The sequence below is a fragment of the Tauraco erythrolophus genome, chromosome 17 (assembly GCF_009769465.1).
Source record: "Tauraco erythrolophus isolate bTauEry1 chromosome 17, bTauEry1.pri, whole genome shotgun sequence".
Taxonomy (NCBI): Eukaryota; Metazoa; Chordata; class Aves; order Musophagiformes; family Musophagidae; genus Tauraco; species Tauraco erythrolophus.
Genome location: NC_141481.1, coordinates 9,711,095 through 9,728,977, shown reverse-complemented (window position 1 = coordinate 9,728,977; position 17,883 = coordinate 9,711,095). Strand labels below are relative to the sequence as shown.

General features: G+C 45.9%; 1 protein-coding gene across 1 annotated transcript in view; it reads left to right on the top strand.

Annotated features, from left to right (window-relative positions):
* Positions 1-17,883, top strand: part of MAD1L1 (mitotic arrest deficient 1 like 1) — a 384,548-nt gene that overhangs the window by 292,400 nt on the left and 74,265 nt on the right.

Below are 17,883 nucleotides of genomic sequence, written 5' to 3'. Positions count from 1 at the left end.
ATCCTCTAGCTTGTCTGCATGTCATCAACTTGTCTTTATGTAAATTGGAATTCCTTTTGAGCAGCAACTCATCCTTGTGTCTGTGAAGTGCCATTTACGTGAACAGCACAGATGAATAGCAATAAAAGTCTGTCTTCTGCCAGTCTGATACCTTTATTGGTCTAGGTAGGTGGTCTGAGGTTGGATTCTGGCTTGATAGGCACTGTTTTCCTTCTGCGTTACCTTCCAGCTAGCACAGTTGGGTTGATGCATTAGAGGGCTGAGGTGTGACGTGAGAGTCATCGTCAAGCTGTTACGTAGATTCACATGTCACCAGCCCAGGTTTACAGGTCAGTGAGAGAACATTCTCCTTCTTGGTGGCAAACGCCACTGGCACTTAAAATCATACCTGACTCCCACAGAGCCCCCTGGGGTGAGTCTCATTTATGAGAAGGATGAGAGTTTTGGAGCCATTCAGTACAGGAGGGGACTCTGCAGGCAGGACCTGGAGAGGTTCTGTTTCCAGACCTACTGCTGTGTGCCGCATGTGGATTGCTGCAGTATTGTTTCTTTATATAACAGGACAAATGTTTTCCTGTTCTGCAGCTCTAGAGCATCAGAAAATAAAGCAAGTGAGGGTAAGTATAAGACAGCACCTAGGATCATTAGTAGAACTAGGAAAATGTTGCCAAAACTGTTGTATTACTTGGCCTTATGATGCTTCTGGACTGAGACAAATGACAGTAAGAAAATAAAGTTCACTGTCTGGGGAAGAGGACGGCTCTGTTAGTTTCAAGGTACCATCACTGAACCCTGAAAACAGTTCTCGTTGAGATGGTACAATGCTGTTAGCTCTAAGGCCTCTAGAGGCCTGTACTCACACCTGTACCCTTAAACATGTAGGGAACGAAACTTCAGCAGGCTCCTGGAGATGTCTGTTGGACGCCATGCCCAGACAGTACAACTAGGAGCTCTTTTTGCGTCATAGGAGAGATGGAGTGCTTGGAGAAAGTTAAGAAAACATGAGAAAATTGCATATGGGCCACATAGACAAGAGCTGGCTGGCTTCAGTAGTTTGTCTTCAGTAGGAACAAATATTCCTTCATGTCATGGCAATAGAAATAATTTACTTGCAGAAGAACGAATAATCAAGTAGGAATTCCTCTCCCTAAACACTCTTCTTTCTTTCTCTTCTTCACTCAAGTCTTTATTTCCAACTATGTCCAGAGGATGGAGGTAAGTGTCGCCAGGTAGAGCAGCAGCAGTTTCAAGATCTTGCATTTCCCAGAGCCAAGGGTGGATTGCTTATTGATTCATGGAATTCCTCAGCCTCTCTTACCTCATACACCTCTTTGGGTAAGAGAAGCAGATTTTCTAATTGGAGCCTGAACAACAAAATCTCAGACTCTTTCTCCGTGTTCAGTAAATTGCAGACGGTTCCCACTCTCTGCAGCTTAGAATAGTGGTAGAATATAAACAACAAATTATTTCCTTGCTGAGTCCAGGCAGCTGGTTCTCATGTATGTACCAGGCTTGAATCCTGGCTACGGCTTCCAGCAAGGTTGTGTGTTTATGCTGTGGAATTTCTGAGCCGAGGCAGGCTGTGGGTGTTTGTGTGCGTTTCATTAACCCACAGAGGTCACAAAGCAGGGATTGCTATTTATATTTATTCCATTCAAGCAATTTATAAAACGGGGTCTATATAATTAAGTCAGGGAAGTCCCCTGGCACTTTACAAGCTTCTGTAGTTTGCCTGTAAACTTTGGAGCATATTTCAGTAGCACTGCTGGTGGCATTTTATTTTCAATAGCAGGGATGCAATAGGAGCTACTGTAACGTAACCCCTTCAAAGTTAAATGAAGATGAAAGATGTGCTTGGTTTTCCTGACCAAGATATGCTGTTACTGTAGTAGAGCTTATTAGGTACATGCTGTATGTGTCCAGCCACTTCACATTAATTGGAATTACAGCTTCAATGAAAGGGTTAATCACAGTGCCATGCTGCGAATATAAATGACTGCTTCTATAAATGAGCACTGAATTCCAATGAAACCGTATCAGCGTGTATTGGCGATCCCTATTGATGCAACAGATGAGCTCATCAACTTGAAGGATGTTCCAGTGATTTTCAGACCCTCTGTGTGAGCGTGTGGGCAGCAAGGTGCATCTCGGGCTTCACAGCTCGCTCTCGCTTCTTTGCTCTTTTTTATTCTTTCAATTAAATGCTGTGGAAAGCGGCGTTGCAGATTTGTCACCAGGAGTTTAGTTTCTGATGATTTTGGGGGGGAATGTAATGCATTATAGGTACTAGGGCACTTGACAGTTTCATGTTCTGTTACTGTGGCTGGTACATTAGATGTGTTAGGCCATGGCACAGACTTTGTGTTCTGCGTGACACTTGGCTGGTGCGTCTAGGCCAGGCCACCGATGAGATACCCAAGAACTGTATTGACTCCCTTTGTAACAACAACCTATTAACACATCTGTTAAAACAAACAAACGTTGCTGGGGAGCCTCAAAATCAGCTCAGCCAACCTGGAATTAAGCTGTGGCAAACCAGGATGTCATTGCTTGGCCATGTGTACATCACGCTGTTTACCCTTGTTTCTGGGTAGATCCTGAATGAGAGTGAGGAAACGAGGTCTTTAGAAAGGCAATGACAATTGTTTCAGACAAAGAAAGTATTTTGGTAAACAGAAAGACTGGTCAAATTTGTAGAGTGGATGATTCGGAGACACTTGTACAAATGAACAAACAGTGTAGAGAAATTAAATCATGGGCTTTGTCTTTTTGTGTGCCTAAAGACACAATCCCAGCCAAAGCATTTGAAGCCAATCAATTTAAAATGAAAAGAGTGGAAATCCTTTTATTTTGTAGACCCTATGGCTTCAAGGTGCTGCTGAGAGCAGGAGCTCAGATTTTTTAAAATGTTAAGATATCTTTGTGGACACTTAGTAATATCTAGTTTAGATTAAATATTTACATTTAACTTAAGTAGGGACATGCTGAGCTCTCTGCTTTAAGGTGTAAAGGCAACCTCTTACTACAGATGTTACGAAGAAAATTCCCATGCAGGCTGCTTATTTTCTGGGTTCTGTCTACATATGGTTTTGCTGCTGCTGCTGTAGCTGGCAACATTTGACTCCATGCTCTGGAAATACTTGGGAAAGAAGACTTGAGAGAGGAAGAAGAGCGCTCAGAGAGAGGAATCTGTGCTTGGTTGTTCACTGTGCTACAGGTAAACTGTTTCCGCTGTTGTGGCATGAATGTGGTGCTGGTCACTATCCTTGATAGGATCCTGGACTGAAAAGGCAATTGATCTGAGCCTGTGTAACAGCTATATCAGATCTGGTGGTGTTTGAAATGTTTCTGGTTTCAGGTTCCTCTCTCAGAAAGGAGTGCTCAGATTTCTCAGTAATTCATGTATGAATTATTTGAATCTTAGTTGGTTGGTAAGGACGTTAAAACAGGCAAACTCTTTCCATTATCACAGCGATGTTATTTATCTGAGCTCTTAAATACTCTTGGCCAAAAGGCTGCCTTTAGGCAGATATTTTCTATATCCTCAGAGCCCAGTCTTGCAGAGGACAGAATTCTGTCTGCTTCCAGGTCTCGCCCGTGTTGTTATTTTCTGTCAAATATTTTCTGTCAAAAATACCAAGTGGAAACCCAAATGCCAGCAGTAGTTCATTGAAGAGCATCCCCAAGATTGTAGGCTTGATGCCTTGAAAGAGAATACCCAAGTTATCAGACAGCAAACAAAACCAGAAGCATCATGACAAAGCTGGAGAATGTTGCCAGCTGCAGGACTGGCACTTCTTGCTGCAGAATAAAACCTTTGTTGGTGTCCTGTTGGATTGGTAATACGGTAATAAAATCAACAGCTTTTCTGCAACCTATTAAATTAACAGCCAGCACACACACGCTGCCTTTGCACACCTCTTTAGGGAGTTACCTAAAGAGTTGGTTTGCAGGTCTATAAGGGGAACTGTCAGTCTTGAACTTCGAGGCAATGTGAAAAGTGAACACTTGCTTCTGCTGTGGTTCACCATGAGTGCAGAGACAGAACATAGCGAAGTGAAAGGGATAAAGGCTTCGTATGGAAGAAGGATGCAGTGGAAGGACAGATACCACCTATTGACTTCCCAGTCTTCCTTTGCTTGACTCATTGCTTGTGTACTCGGCCGTCCTGTTGCCTCTATGTTGACAAGGTGTGGAAATGAATAGGGCAGCTATGCAGACAAGAAGTAATAGTTTAATTCTCTTTTCTTGAGGAGGGAAATGAGGCTGGACTGAATAAGAAATACTTCAGAGGCTATTTTTCAAACACAAAGTGATGCTGACAAAGTGCTGGCTGAAAGGGGAAGACAAAACTCATGTGGTTAAACCTGCAGAGAGAATCCAGTGTGCTGGGATGCCAGCGCAGCCTTAGCATCACGTTGGCCAGGGCCCACCGGTGAACAATGTACATCTCAGAAGGAGCAGAATGGTTTATACAGGGATTATTTTTACTCACTTGAGTGCTTTTGTTCTGTCTTGAAGCTGACAGCACTGGTGGGAGCTCTGGATCCCAGTCCACATGCTTGGCATACCTACAATTTCAGTTTTTTTTCCTCCTTGAACCCAGCAGAGTATCTCTGAGAAGCCTGTTCTAGCTGTTTGTTTCTTTTTGCATCTCCATCTTCTCCCCTCTCCTCCTCCTCACCCTTGATGAGTCTCAAGAGGAGAAAGAAATCACAATTTTGATGGAGTGCTATTCTTCCAGCAGCCGTCTCGCACTCTTGCACACACAATCAAAAATAACAATGGGGCTCATCGGTGGAGCAGGCCAGGCAGCAAGAGATTGATTAGAGATTGTAGGCCTCTGTTAACTCCTCATTCTTGTTAATTACAGGTTATTTTATTTTTATATTTTGTTTTCAATTTGTCCATGTGGTTGCTGGAGACTTGATTTCTGTTCAGCTCCGGGAGCGGCTGCCATCACCGTGCGAGCGTGATGCCTTCCTGCCAGATGATTGTGCTGGGATTCCTGGAAGGGTCAGCAAGGACCCATCTTGGGTTGCACTAATCAGCAGCTCTAAAACAGGAGCTATTAAGTAATCTCTGGTGTTACAGCATCAAATCCTGTATTTAAACTTCCTATGCATCATTTTCTTTCATACGCTGTAGCAGCTTGATTCACGTTAGCACCTAACTTTAATTCTTGCTGCTGTCTTCGTCTTATTGTGCTCTTTCTCGTGCTTTTTTTCTTCCTGACACAGTTTCTCCCTTACTGCATGTGCTTCCCTAAACAACTGCCTATTCCCTAGGGCAGGGTGGGAGTATTTTTCTTTGTTGTTTTCTTCTTTTTTTTTTTTTTTCTCAAATTGAAACCAGTCACCTCGAGGATAGTGGAATTGAGGGAGATCTAACAGAAAGTTTTCTTTTTAGTGCACAATTTCAGAGCAAAAAGATGCTGCTCCAAGACTTCAGGAGGCTGGGCTGAAGCCTCGTTCCAACTGAGCAAAGTTAATGCTCTTCCTCTGCCTCTGTTTCCCATCTGTACGAGGGGGATGATGCTCCTGCCAATGTCACTAGACTGTTGTGAGGATAAACAGACTGAGCTGCTGGGGAACACAGAGCAGCTGTGGGCTGGGGAATACACTCCCCCGTTACCTGTCGGTCTGGCACAATACCCGTTCCCAGTCTTTGGCACCACTTGCTCCCCTTCCCTGCCAGGGTAGACCCAGCCATGCAGGTAATTAATGCTGATGATGTTGGAGAATTATTCCAGTGACTGAGTCTTTCCTGACTAGCGGAAGGATAGTACGTGTGAGGCTCTCTGAAAGGTCAGAGATTTGTCTTGCTGATGGGTGCAGCGGGTAACAGAAATGAGTTCAGGTTTTTCTCTGTTGGAGTGACCGGTGTGTTGTGCAGTGAGGCAGATACACAGCCCCCCACTTCAAAAAACGAGGCCTTTTTTGGGGCGGAAAATGCGAGGTTGGCTTGCAGTTGCCATCTGAGATTTAGGCTGTTCCTCTGCGTTTCCATGTTTGCTTCATAATCGTCAGCTGTTGGCCACCAAGTAGCTCTTGTGGTTTCCCTTCCCCATACTCCTTCCTGTCCCAAGGACATGGCAGTGCCGGTGCTGGATCCCCAGGTTTCTCTCACTGCAGCACCCAGCTTGTGTTGGCACAAGCTCTGCCTCTCCATCTGCGCTGCCCCTTTCTCAGCAAAGTAGCAGGGCACTGAAAAAGGCAGTTTTCAAGTTATTGCCACAAATTCTGCATCTGACTTCAGCCACCATGACCGACAGCATTGCTGATGGCCTCATCCAGGCAACAGGACATGGAAGACATCAGCCATCCCAGCTGAAGGACCCCAGCATCCGTTTCCATGGCTTCTGCAATAACAATAAGTGATGAAATTACTTTGATACACTTTTTTTAAAAACAAGTTTGCTCTCCGTTTCCCTCCAAATCCTCTTTTCCTCCATTAAAGTCTCTTATTTAATGAAGTGGGAGAAACAGCCCATGCTTTCTAGGGAGAGTCACGTGCACCAACATGGAGCACAAGTCGCTGATGAGAATTTAATTAAACCAGAGCATGGGGGCTGGTGTAGCCAGATGTGCGGCCCTAGGGGAGATGCTTGGTGTGGGACAGCGTGCGGGGCAGGTCGTGCCCTGGCTCTGCCTGTACCCCACACCAGGCAGCCGCTGACTCCGTCCTGGCACCACGTGGCATTACCAGGCAGCCCTGCACGGCACGGCCCCGTGCCAACGCGAAGCTGCGGCTGTGCCAGCCCGGGTTAGCAGGAGGCAGAGCAGGTCCTGGCTGCTTTAGCTGCTACAAGAAAAGCCTCTCCTTCCCTTCCCTTCCACCCCACGTTCCCAGCACCCGCGTGATTGCAGTTTGCTGAAGAAGAGTTGTTCTTGTCGCTGGCTGTGCCTGGTCTCCCCATGGGAGGTCTCGGGAGAGAAGGACGTCTGTGTCCGCCCGCTACTGTGTTTGAACAGCTTACAAAGGCCCCTGTGGGCTGACAGGACTGTGTTTACGCACCGGGAGACGAAGACAGTGTTAAACAACAGATAAAGCAGAGGGGACATAAGCAAAAACCCCTTCTGGATTCTTGTTCCCATCTCTGCCGCTAAATCGCTGCGTGGCTTTGCTCTACGTCACTCGACCTTCTGGTTTTCTCTGTCCCTCTCACCTGGGTGCAGGATGTTGCCGTTCATGGACTTCCACGGGGGGCTGAGAAGCTTTTCAAAACATTCTGCAGTGGGGAAGCCAAGTGTGAATGGGTTTGAGGTGTAACCAGCACAGACGGCTTTTGTCCGTGAATGGATGCAGCAAATTGTCCCTTGGACACAGTGCCACCAGCATGGACCAGAGGGCTTTTTCCTTTTCTGTGGGTACCCGCCACCTTCATCTGGCATTAAATCTCTTCAATTTTATTTATTTATTTGAGTCTCTGGTAGTTTCAAAAGATTCTGTACTCAGAGCCTGTGCAGTCGGTGCTCTCAAAGGAAGAGGCGATGCTGTTGTAGTTGGGGCGATGGGGGAAATGGGTTCCTGGCATCTCTGCCATCTTCCCTGACTGCTCCACAGTCTCAGTTGTTTGCCCCTCTTTGGATATATGGAGGGGAGAGGCAGTCTCTCCTGCCTTGGGTCAGCCCTGGGCATCTCTGCTGGTGCTGCTCTGCTCCATGGCACATGTTGTGCCACAGCAGATGTCACGACATCGTCTTCTATGCCATCCCTGTCTCAGAAATGGCGTCAGGGACTTTGGCTGTCCCGGTGGCCCTTTCCTCCGCTGCTGATCCCACATGGACATCCCTGAAGCCTCCTTTCAGCTTGCTGCGAGGACAGTCTGGCGGCACAGAGGGCACTCGCTCAGAGCATCGCCGAGGGAGTTCAAGATGGCTTTTGTACCACCCCCTCACCTTCTCCCTGTGTGTTCCAGGAACAGGGCTGTGAGCAGAGCTCTAGGAAAAGCAGTTAGCTCCAGGAAACAGCTCTGAGGCGAGACACAGCTGGTGACATCCAGCAAAGCACCCACCAGCCTGTCAGTGCCCCAGGCCATCGCAGCCCAGCCCTGGCAAAGCCACCAGCAGGAGTGAGTGACAGCCACTGCCTCTGCTCTTTCTCGAGTAAGCAGCACGTTGTTTAAATACAACTGTAATTAGGACTTATCTCTTGCTTTGGGAGTTAAAGCTGCTACCTGTCCTTGACTGGGGCACCAGATTTTCTGATCTCCAGGGGGAAAATATAATTAGTGAGGGAAGAGGGAGCGCGTTTGTGCGTGTAAAAACCTGTTCACAAATACGGAAAAGATTCCTGTGCTGGTATGGTTTTGGGACATCTATCATCTCCATCTGAAGAGTGGGTGTGGGCTCATATAAAGGTCTTCTCCTTTAGTTGTTGCAAATATAAATGCTTGTGTTGCGCCCTCATTTAGGATTTCAGAGCTAAAAGGTTTCAGCCTGAATTTAGTTTGGGTAATGAGATGGTTGGTGCTTTCCCACAAGGCTGGGGAGGGATGTAGTGGGGGAACAGTGAGGAGCAGAGAATGAGGTGTCGTGGTCACAGGTTGCCTTTGGTAGCCAAAGGGCCGCCATCAGGGGTGAGATGGAAGGCAGGAGCTCACAGCCGTACATTCCTCTGTCATCCTTGTATTGCTTCCACGTTTCAAAGTCTAAAAGCTCAATTACTTCATGGCTCTTAACCATGAAGTTAGTGTTGCATAAACCAGTTAATACGCTTTCTCCCAAAGTGGCTTGCCAGTTTAAGATAAGAGCCCATATTTCAAAGCTTGTTAGGCAGCTCTTCTTCGTGGGATCCCCATCTCTGCTGCATGCAGGTGTTCCCTGAGACCTTTACCTAAACAGAGGTCTCTTACTTTGTCTTTTTGAGAAACCGCTTGTAGGAAAGCAAAAATAACAACCTCTGTAAGCATATCTTTTGCTTTGCTCCAAGGCATCCCACCTCTGTTTGGAGGCAGTTATTGCTGGAGAGGGTTGGAAGCACATCAAGCATTCAGTTGTGGCACTTCTTGAGATTTGATGCACTTCACAGCATCAGGGAGTCTTAAGCACAACGTGCCACGCAGGCTCTCCAGATCATAACGTGTCTTGTCAGTGTTGCAATATGAATCTATTAATGCTGGTGTCCTTGCCACGGTGCTGTATCTGTGGAGCAATGACAGAATGCAGCAGTAGGCTGAAAATCCTTCTGGAGAGCTTCGTTACGGGGACTGGCTGCTGTGATTCTGGTGGAGTCCTGCCCTGTGCTACAGAACAACAGTTTTTGCAGCTCAGCTCTTTACGTTTGTATACCTAAGATGGATACAGATTAATGTTAGGATTTAATAATGTATCAACTGTCTTTATTCATATACATGGAAATGGTGAAAAACCCAGCCTGTTCTCACATTTGCTTCAAACAAACAGGTACAAGAATCATCCTAACTCCACATACAAAAAATGTTCCTTCTGCCCCATGTGAATGCTAGTGGTAAGAGCAGGTAACTTAGTACTATTTTAGGACTTTGGATTTAATGTATTTTCTTTTTTGTCAGTTGCATGAGAACATCCTTTGAGGAAGAAGTGCAGAAAGGTATTTTATGTCAAATCTGTCTTAGAAGGATTCATAGCTAAATCACATTGCTGCTTTCTCCTCCACGGGGGAAGCAGGGAATTTGAGAGCTGAGGATGACCTCCAGCTTTGGTAACTCCCAAGATTATCTTTTGATGGCATCATTAGCTTCTAGAAGAAGACAAGCCTGTCTGCCTGTATCTTGGAGGGAATATATCAAACTGAGAGTCGAAAATTTTTATTTGTCCCTAATCTGTATTCAGTTTCAGCTAAAGCTGGTAGCTGGTAACAGTGGATCTCTCTTGGCCATGTTCTGGGGAGCTGACATAAATTTCAAGCTTAAACTGAAGGGTTTGTCTGTCTTAATGGAAGGCTCCAGAGAGCGTTTCATGTGCTAGCTGTCGCTTTGCATTTCTGGGATATATCCGACTCGGGAGAGGGGACTGCCTGCAGATGATTTTTCTATGAAGCAGGTAGTGGAAGATGTGAATGCAGCACGAGGCGGGGGTTTGTAGTCGTGTCGGTGCATTCAGCAGCTGGTTCTCACGCCACGTGCAATGTGGCTACGATGAATCTGCAGCAAGAGTTACCAGTCAGCTGTCGCTTCGCCAGTCCCTGCAAAAGCTCTTGGGTTTCTGGGTTGAAAGGGCCCAGCTGACAGTTGCACGGAGGCCCGGAGGTTTTGGACATGTGTGTAAACAGCTGTCCATTGCTGGAGTTCCCAGGAGGTTGTCAGACATCTGTGCATGTCTCTGTCAGGCAAGAATCTCACCGCGTTGTCCTGGGAAAGCACAGGAGATGTCCTTGGCGTTTTGGCAGAGTCGCTACAGCCCAAAGTTGTTTTTCTTTGTGTAATTCCATTAGAGTGATGACAGTTTCAAGTTGGAACAGAAAAAGACCTGATGAAAGGACCACTCTGTAAGTGGGGAAGATAGACAGAGTGGAAGCAGTAACTAGCAAGGTAATAGACGGTGATGGATCTATAATCTCCGAGGCCGCTGTAAGCAGTAAATTCCTAAATAGTGTCCTTTCAGCCTTAACCTATTTATTTGCAAAGTGCTAAATTTAATTTTCCTTAGTCTGCAGGAAGGCAGCATCCCAGGAATAAACCTTTAGCCCAGCCAAGAAGCTGTGCCAAAGTGCTTGTTCCAGCATTTCCATTTCCTCTTTGCTCTGCACGGAGCGTCAGGGCCGTGCGCCCCAGCACGGCGTCTCTCGGGTGTGCTGGTGTCATGAGGCTGGAGTCAACGCTGCTGGAAGGTGGGATGTATCCTGCTCCGGAGCCTTTTCAGAAGGGGAGATTTAGTGGCCATGAGTTCAGTAAAACCACTTGGACTCTTTAAGAGCAGGATGAATGAACCTGTCTCGAGGTGGGAAGGCTGGCACATGAAAGCATGCGAGGGAGCTAATATTGCACGTACTGATGCTCTGTCTGTCCTGTAGATACAGGACCACGGTGCTGAAGGCTCTCAGCTCAGAATAACTTCAAGAGTTGAACAGCACATAAAAGCTCACGTATTCTGAAATCTCCACAAAGCTACATCTTGAGGAAGAAAAGCAGCAGGTTTTCCAAGCAACCAACGTTCTGCACGTTTGCTCTGCAAAGTTTCAGTGAATGTGGTAAAAAGTAGGTTTCTGTGCGTTGCTTTTTGTTCCTTGTACCGCTGTGCTGGTGATATACGCAGCGTGTGTTCTTCTAGAGCTAGCAAAAAAGATTTTTTTCCCCAAAATTCACAATATAGTAGAGTTTTTAGAAACATTACTTTGATAAAATATTTTGGGAGCAAACACCCAGTGTCTGAATCCAGGAGTTGCCTTTGAGGGAGCATTCAGTGTTCCTGTAGTTGTCATGACCCCAATGAAGCGCAACGTGGGCTATCACTGATCCTGTTGCTTCAGAGAACGTCGGTTCTCCATTTCAGAGCTTTGCTATCTTCCTGCCTGCAGAGGATTTCAGCAGAATTCCTCCCAGCACTCCCCCTTCCCATTTGTCCCTTTCTTATCCCCACAACAGCAGCACGAGCAGTGGTGCGTTGGCTCCTGGGGACCATCCTGCTAGTGCTGCCCTGAGTTCCCACCATGTTCTCAGTCTGTTGCTGATATTTCAGTGGAAAGATGCTGCTTCCCAGGGATGGAGGAGTTTGCCGTCGTTATTCTGCTTCAAGATTTAGTTGAGTCTTTATACTCAGTAAAGTGTCGTGGAAAAGGCAGTCTTATTTTTTGGGGGTTTGTTCTATTTTGCCGTTTTTTAGCACCTTAGGATGAAATTGGTATCTTTAAGTTTATATCCAGCCCTTCCTCCTTCTTATCTAAATCTGGAGAAAGGATTCTGAGCAAATCAGCTCCGTGTGCTGCTCAGAGCTCTGACTTCTCTCTCACGTTTGTTTTAAAATAAACAAAAATAACAGTGCCAGGAATCGAGGGTGGAGAATTACGCAGGCTTTTTGGCTGCTTCTTCCTTCGGTGTGGAGCTGATGGGCAGGGTAGCTCCGCTGCAGCCCGGGGAAGGACCTTCCTGAGCTGATACTGAATTTGCAGTGGGAGTCTCTGTTTTTCTGGAATGGGGTGAAATTGCCCCCCAGGGGCGGGTGCTGTGTGATCCAGCACCCTTTTCCTCACCCATTCACAGATTCCTTTGGTCTTCCTCTTTCTGCTGATAGGCATGGGGGCAGATGAGAAAGTAGACATTTTTTTGTGAGTTGAGAACATGTCTTTCTCCGAGGGCATTTCTCTGCTGTTCTTCAATTTTAAGCACAGTGTCGTAGCAAATTTCATTAGCCACACCAAGAGCCCCTTAGCCAACAGTCAGCTTGTCAGTGAGTGATAGATGTACAGTGTTGATTAATATTTACATTCATTTGGAGATTTTACCTTTCCCAGGGGATCATGTCGAAAGCCATGAGAACTTGAACTTTGGAAAAACATGGGATTTGCTCTCTGCTCTGAATTGAGCATTGATAAGGTGTTAAATTGAAATGGCTTCCCCACAAAAGCAGAACTCAATCAACTTAAAAACACATTTTCCTACCAGATTTTCCCCCTTGAGCTAGGTCTACAGGGAAGCTTCTCATGCAGAGGGTGAGCGGACAGCATACCAAAGGCCTTCAGACTGCAAAGGGGCATCTCCCTCTTGCCTGAGCTGCTTCCACCACTCAGGGACTAAAATTTTAATCATTGAATTAATTTTTCAGAAACCAAAGTGCAAATCTGTACCCCCAGTGGCATTAATAATGAAGGCAGGGAAGAGAGACGTTAGAAAGAGAAAGAAGAGCTAGGAAATTTGGGGTTGAGGAATAAACTTGGGGGAAGAGGGGTATTATTTTGCGGAGATAATGGATGGGATGTAGCTCCTGTCCCTGGGCCTTTCTACTTGTCTTGCCCATGCTTTGTCCAACACAGTCCTCTTCATTTCTGTCTAAGGCATCTTTCGAATGCTTTTCCTCCCTGCTTATCTTCACCTGGATTTCCTTTTCCAGGGTAAGTAACCAAGTCTGTACACACAGGGTCCCACTCCTCATCTCCGAAGCAGCACCCTGAAGTGTTGTGGGGGCTTCGGTGGTATCGCGGAGAGCAAAGCCGCGGGGTTCACCTGCTCTGGCAGATTTAAGGAAGACGATGCCTGAGCTTCAGCCAAGATGCCAGAGCTTTCTGCCTCACTTCTGGCTCCTTCCTTCCTCTCTCAAAGAGCAGGCAGATTTATTCCACACACACCACCCCCACCCCCCCCCAATTAAAAGTATTGCATACCAGAAGATTAATTAGAAATGAATGATTTTTTTTCCCTCCCTTTTTGTCAGTGGAAAGGGCCTGTGCCAGGCGACTGCCAGAGAGAGCTGGGATTTCTCCCTTTAATGGATTCCAGGCAATTTGCCTCTGGACAGCTATCTTATAAATAATGAATATTTGCACAGATTTATCCCAATTCTCAGGCAGCGCAGGTGGTCTTCCTTTCAACCATCCCAAACGAATCTAGAAACAGCAGGCCCTTCCCATCCTTCGTCGCCACGTGGAAGGGGCGATTCCTTACGTTCTCCCTCCCCGTTGCATGCATCATGAACACCACCTACAGTTATGGATCTGTGTTCAAAATCTCATCCAGCAAACACGACCGTGCTCTGTCGTTCTTCCTCTCTGTCACACGGTGCTGCCAGCAAAGCCAGTGCGGGCATTCCCAACAGATGGGTGCGTTTGCAGAAGCAGGAAGTCTCCTCATGGTCTGATGGATGGGCTGATGTTCTCAAAAGCGTGTAGGATTGTTGCCGGCAGACAAGACTTAAGCCCAGGTGCACATGTGTGTGGTTGCAGGATGTTTCCAAGGCTCGCAGTAAAAGGATGATTCTTTGAATTGATACTAATCTTCAGAAATGAGGATTTGGTTCAATGGGTGCTCCACAGAGGCTGGCCTAGAGGAGAAGTCCTCTCCCAGGAGGAGAGTTATTCTAGAGTTAAAAGCCCCTGAGAGTGATTTATGCAGGAGTGAATTTCAGCCTGGAGGACGACATAGCATGAGCGTTTCTCTTCACATTGTGCCACTTGCTCCATTTATTTCCTTTCCGTTAAAATTGATGTGGTGACTGCAGGAAGATGAAGGTGAAGGTCCCCAGCTGCAGAGAGCTCCCATGGTCATCAGCCACCTGGTTCAGAGAGAGGCTGGGGATTGCTCCAAGAACCTTTTCTGTGGCTCTAAATACAGCAGCTAATGACACCTTCCACTCAGCGGGAAGAAAACAGAATTACTAAACTTGCAATTTGGCACAGTGGGAGTGTGAGTTTGTCCTGCCAGTTTCTTGTTGCTATATATTTCCAAGATTTTTTTTTCTTTTTTTCTCATGCAGGTGGAATCCAGATCAAGGGGTTCATTTTAAGGACTCAAATTATGTGTATGGAAGGCATAGCCCCAAAAGAAAAAGACTGATTGCTGCTTATAAGTCATCTGACATAAAAAGGAGAATGTGCAGGGTCTCAGGGAAATGCCACATGTCTTGGCCTTATGAGTAATGTGATAGTGATGTCCCATTAGGAGCCATGTTCCCAGTACAGTGTTGAAGGAGATGTATATATTTCCATATAATTTTACTCATTTTGACTTATGATTTAACTTTGTGCTAGGCAGGCTGCGCAGAGGTTCCAGGAGAATACTATTTTAGATGGCTTTGGGGGCAAAAGAAAGAAGACAACTGAAGGCAAGGTTAGAAATAGCTGAACGTTTGCAGTTGAGCAAGTTTTACGGTCGTGTGCTGTGGTAATTGAAGGTTTGCTGTTAAATGCTACGGATCTGTGCTGGAAAAGAGAACACGTCTCCAGTTAGAGATTGCTGCAGTCTTTTGCTGCCGGCGTGAGGAGGGAGAATGCTCTTAGGGCAAGAGGTACTGGTTGAAAGGAAACGCGAGGAGCAATAATGACAGCTTTTCGGGGGTTGGATGTGCTTTGTAGATGAGCCATTCATCTCCAGGAGTTGTGAAGGCTCATCCTGAAGATACAGGAAAAATTCAGATTCGTTTCTCCAGCAATGCCCGGAACGGACCTGTTGAGCTGAGCTTGGCCTGGTGCTGTTAGGGGATTGTGGGGTAAAACAAGTGAATACCGTGGAGGTGAAATATCTGCCTTCCTAGTTCCCCTTCTACGCCTCCATATGCTGTTGCTCTAAATCTGTGTTACAACACTGGGGGACAGACAGCTATCACCAGCTCAGACGAGTGAGATGTGCTCAAAAGCTAATTTCTGCAGCCGGCGCCGGAGTGCTTAGAGCAAGCGAACGCGTGGTTTCTGGAGCAGCGACTCGCTTTAATGTTCTTATCAACTATTTTGCAGTCTTTGTTAAAAGAGGTCAAAGCTCATCCCCCTGGGTGGGGACTTCTTGAGCACAGTACTTATTATTAGGGCAGTACCATATCTTGTAATTAGGGATGTAATTCCCATCTCTGTAGAGAGCCAGCCTATAGCCTGGGTACCATTTCAGAGTTTCATGAGATGAATTAAGCAAGGATGGATTGAGCAATACAATGAATTTCAACAGAGATCACTTGCCTGAAGTCCTGCAGGTGTTTCAGACGAGATATGAAAAGTAAATACCTTCCCTCATCTTCCTTCCCTTTCTTTTCCGTAGTAGACAAGAACAATGGCATTGTTCTTGGTGGCACGTGGTAGCAACAATCTGATGACTTGGGGCCTGGTTATTTGAAAGGTTACCTCATCCCCTGGTCCCTGCTACAGCAGCTGGGAGAATCTGTATTTCTTTCCCTGTCTGACACTAAAGTACAAAGATTTTTCCTGCAAAGGACCTGTGTCTTAGAAAATTGCTGTTGCAGTACATTTAAAGAGTTAGGTTTTGGCAAGCTTCAAAATATGATGTAAGAGATTCTTACTTAATTTAGCACTTTAACTGCACTTTTTTTTCTTCCTTACCTACATGGATGATAACAGTGCTTATGGTATTCTGCAGGGAGTTCTATAGTTTATATGCTTTGTATAAAATCATTTACATAAGTGCAGAATAAATCAATCAAGCTTGAAAAAAAATAAGGGAAAGCAATCAACTTTGGGCTTGAAACAAGGAATAGGTGAAAGACTGAAAGAAAAGAAGGACAAAGAAGATGAAATGTGAAGAAAAATAGAAACAAAACTGCTGTACAAAACAGGAGAAAAGAGAGAAAGAACAGCAGTAAGACAGAAAAAGCAAGGGAGGCCAGACATGTAAGTTAATGCAATGTATTTTCCTCTGTAATTATTTTCATTTGATGTAGATTTGTGCCAGGCACTTTACAGCAGTGTTAATGAGAAGAAGGAAGGAAGAGTCGATATCCATAGTGGTTTAAAAGACAGAGCTCGAATCAAATTGCTGCCGTTCTCGGTGGGCATGGATATATTTAGCAGCACTATACAGTATGCTGTTACAGTCTTACACGAAGTCTTTTGAAGGAAGATCTAAAGCACGTTGTTCCAACGCAGTATTTCCCAAATTCTTACACAGTCTCTGGTGCTGAGAGCTACGGTTACCAGTTGTTGCTGTATTCGTATTTTTATACCGCACGTGTCAATGTGGAAGCCAGGTCAGATGTCCACTGAGAGACTGGTCCTGCCAGCTTCATGTCATTCTTGTCCTGCAGCTGACTTTGAAAAAGGTTTTGTTACCACCAGCTTATCTTCGGGTGAGAGGCTTTGCACAGTCTGTCTCAGAGGAAAGGAACCTCACAAATGGGGCATGTTTCCTCTCCAAATTTGCATCTGCCTTCCTCACTTTTGCACATCATCCTCCAGACAGACGATGGTCTTGTTGCCCTCAGCCCCTCCATAGTGCAGTTAATAACCTGGCTCTAACGATGCGCCGGGTGCTGAGGAGTCATGTACTGCACTTGTGATTTCTCAGCTGTGCAGCTTGCACTCCTTCATCCTGAAAAACCACAACATAGGTTTGACTGGGAAAAGGGGAAAGGAAAGGGTATTCCCAGGAGTTACAGAAAGTTTACTTTCTCATACGTATGGCTCAAAGAAGTGGAAAGCTCCTGAATGCATAGACTGCTGTATTACTGACATGTAGGAAAAACGCTCTGGAATTATTCACACTGGCTCCTGGCAGGAGCTCAGAGTCTTATGGATTATCCACCGAGGCAGAGACGAGGTGAACAATAGGGGTTTAATTTAAGGAATGCCTTCAGCGTGTCTCTCCAGCTCACATCTCCATTCCCTGATTGCAGTGTAATCTCGCTCTTTGCTCCGTGGCCGTAACCTCCTCTCCCCCTTTCAGCAGTGGAGAACCAGCAGCCGATTTGTGCCCAGACTTGAGGCTGTGACCCTCTCTGCTTCCCTCTGTGCTCGGTGGCGGCTGGAGGAGGTACGCAAACGCTCTCTACTAATTGTTAGAAAAGAAAAATTTCTGACCCTGAGTTGTTTGCAGAGATATTCTGTAGTTTATTTTCCTCTGTGCAGCAACAATTTTCAGCAAGAGCAGAGGATTGATTGCTCCTGGAGTTTATTGGAAGTGCCTGGTTTTAAAGGAGGCTGAAATATTATGGATGTCAGATAGGAGATGGCTGGTCACCCTCCTGACGAGGAGATCTGGTTGTCCTTAGTGCATTTCACCTGCCTTTTGGGAAATGATAGTCATACCTAGGAGCTGTGGATGACACTGCATTTGCTCTTACTAGTTTAACTGCTAATGCTTCAGGTGAATTGCTTGTTAGGGAAGGCAAAATTGTAGATTTCTTTTCAGAAAGAAGGATGGGATTCTTCTCCCAGCTGAATAAAACTGCAAGTTTGGGGCACAATTGACCCATTTGTACTCACAAATATACAACAGCTTTGTAGGTGGTAATGACTTCTGTCAAATTCTTT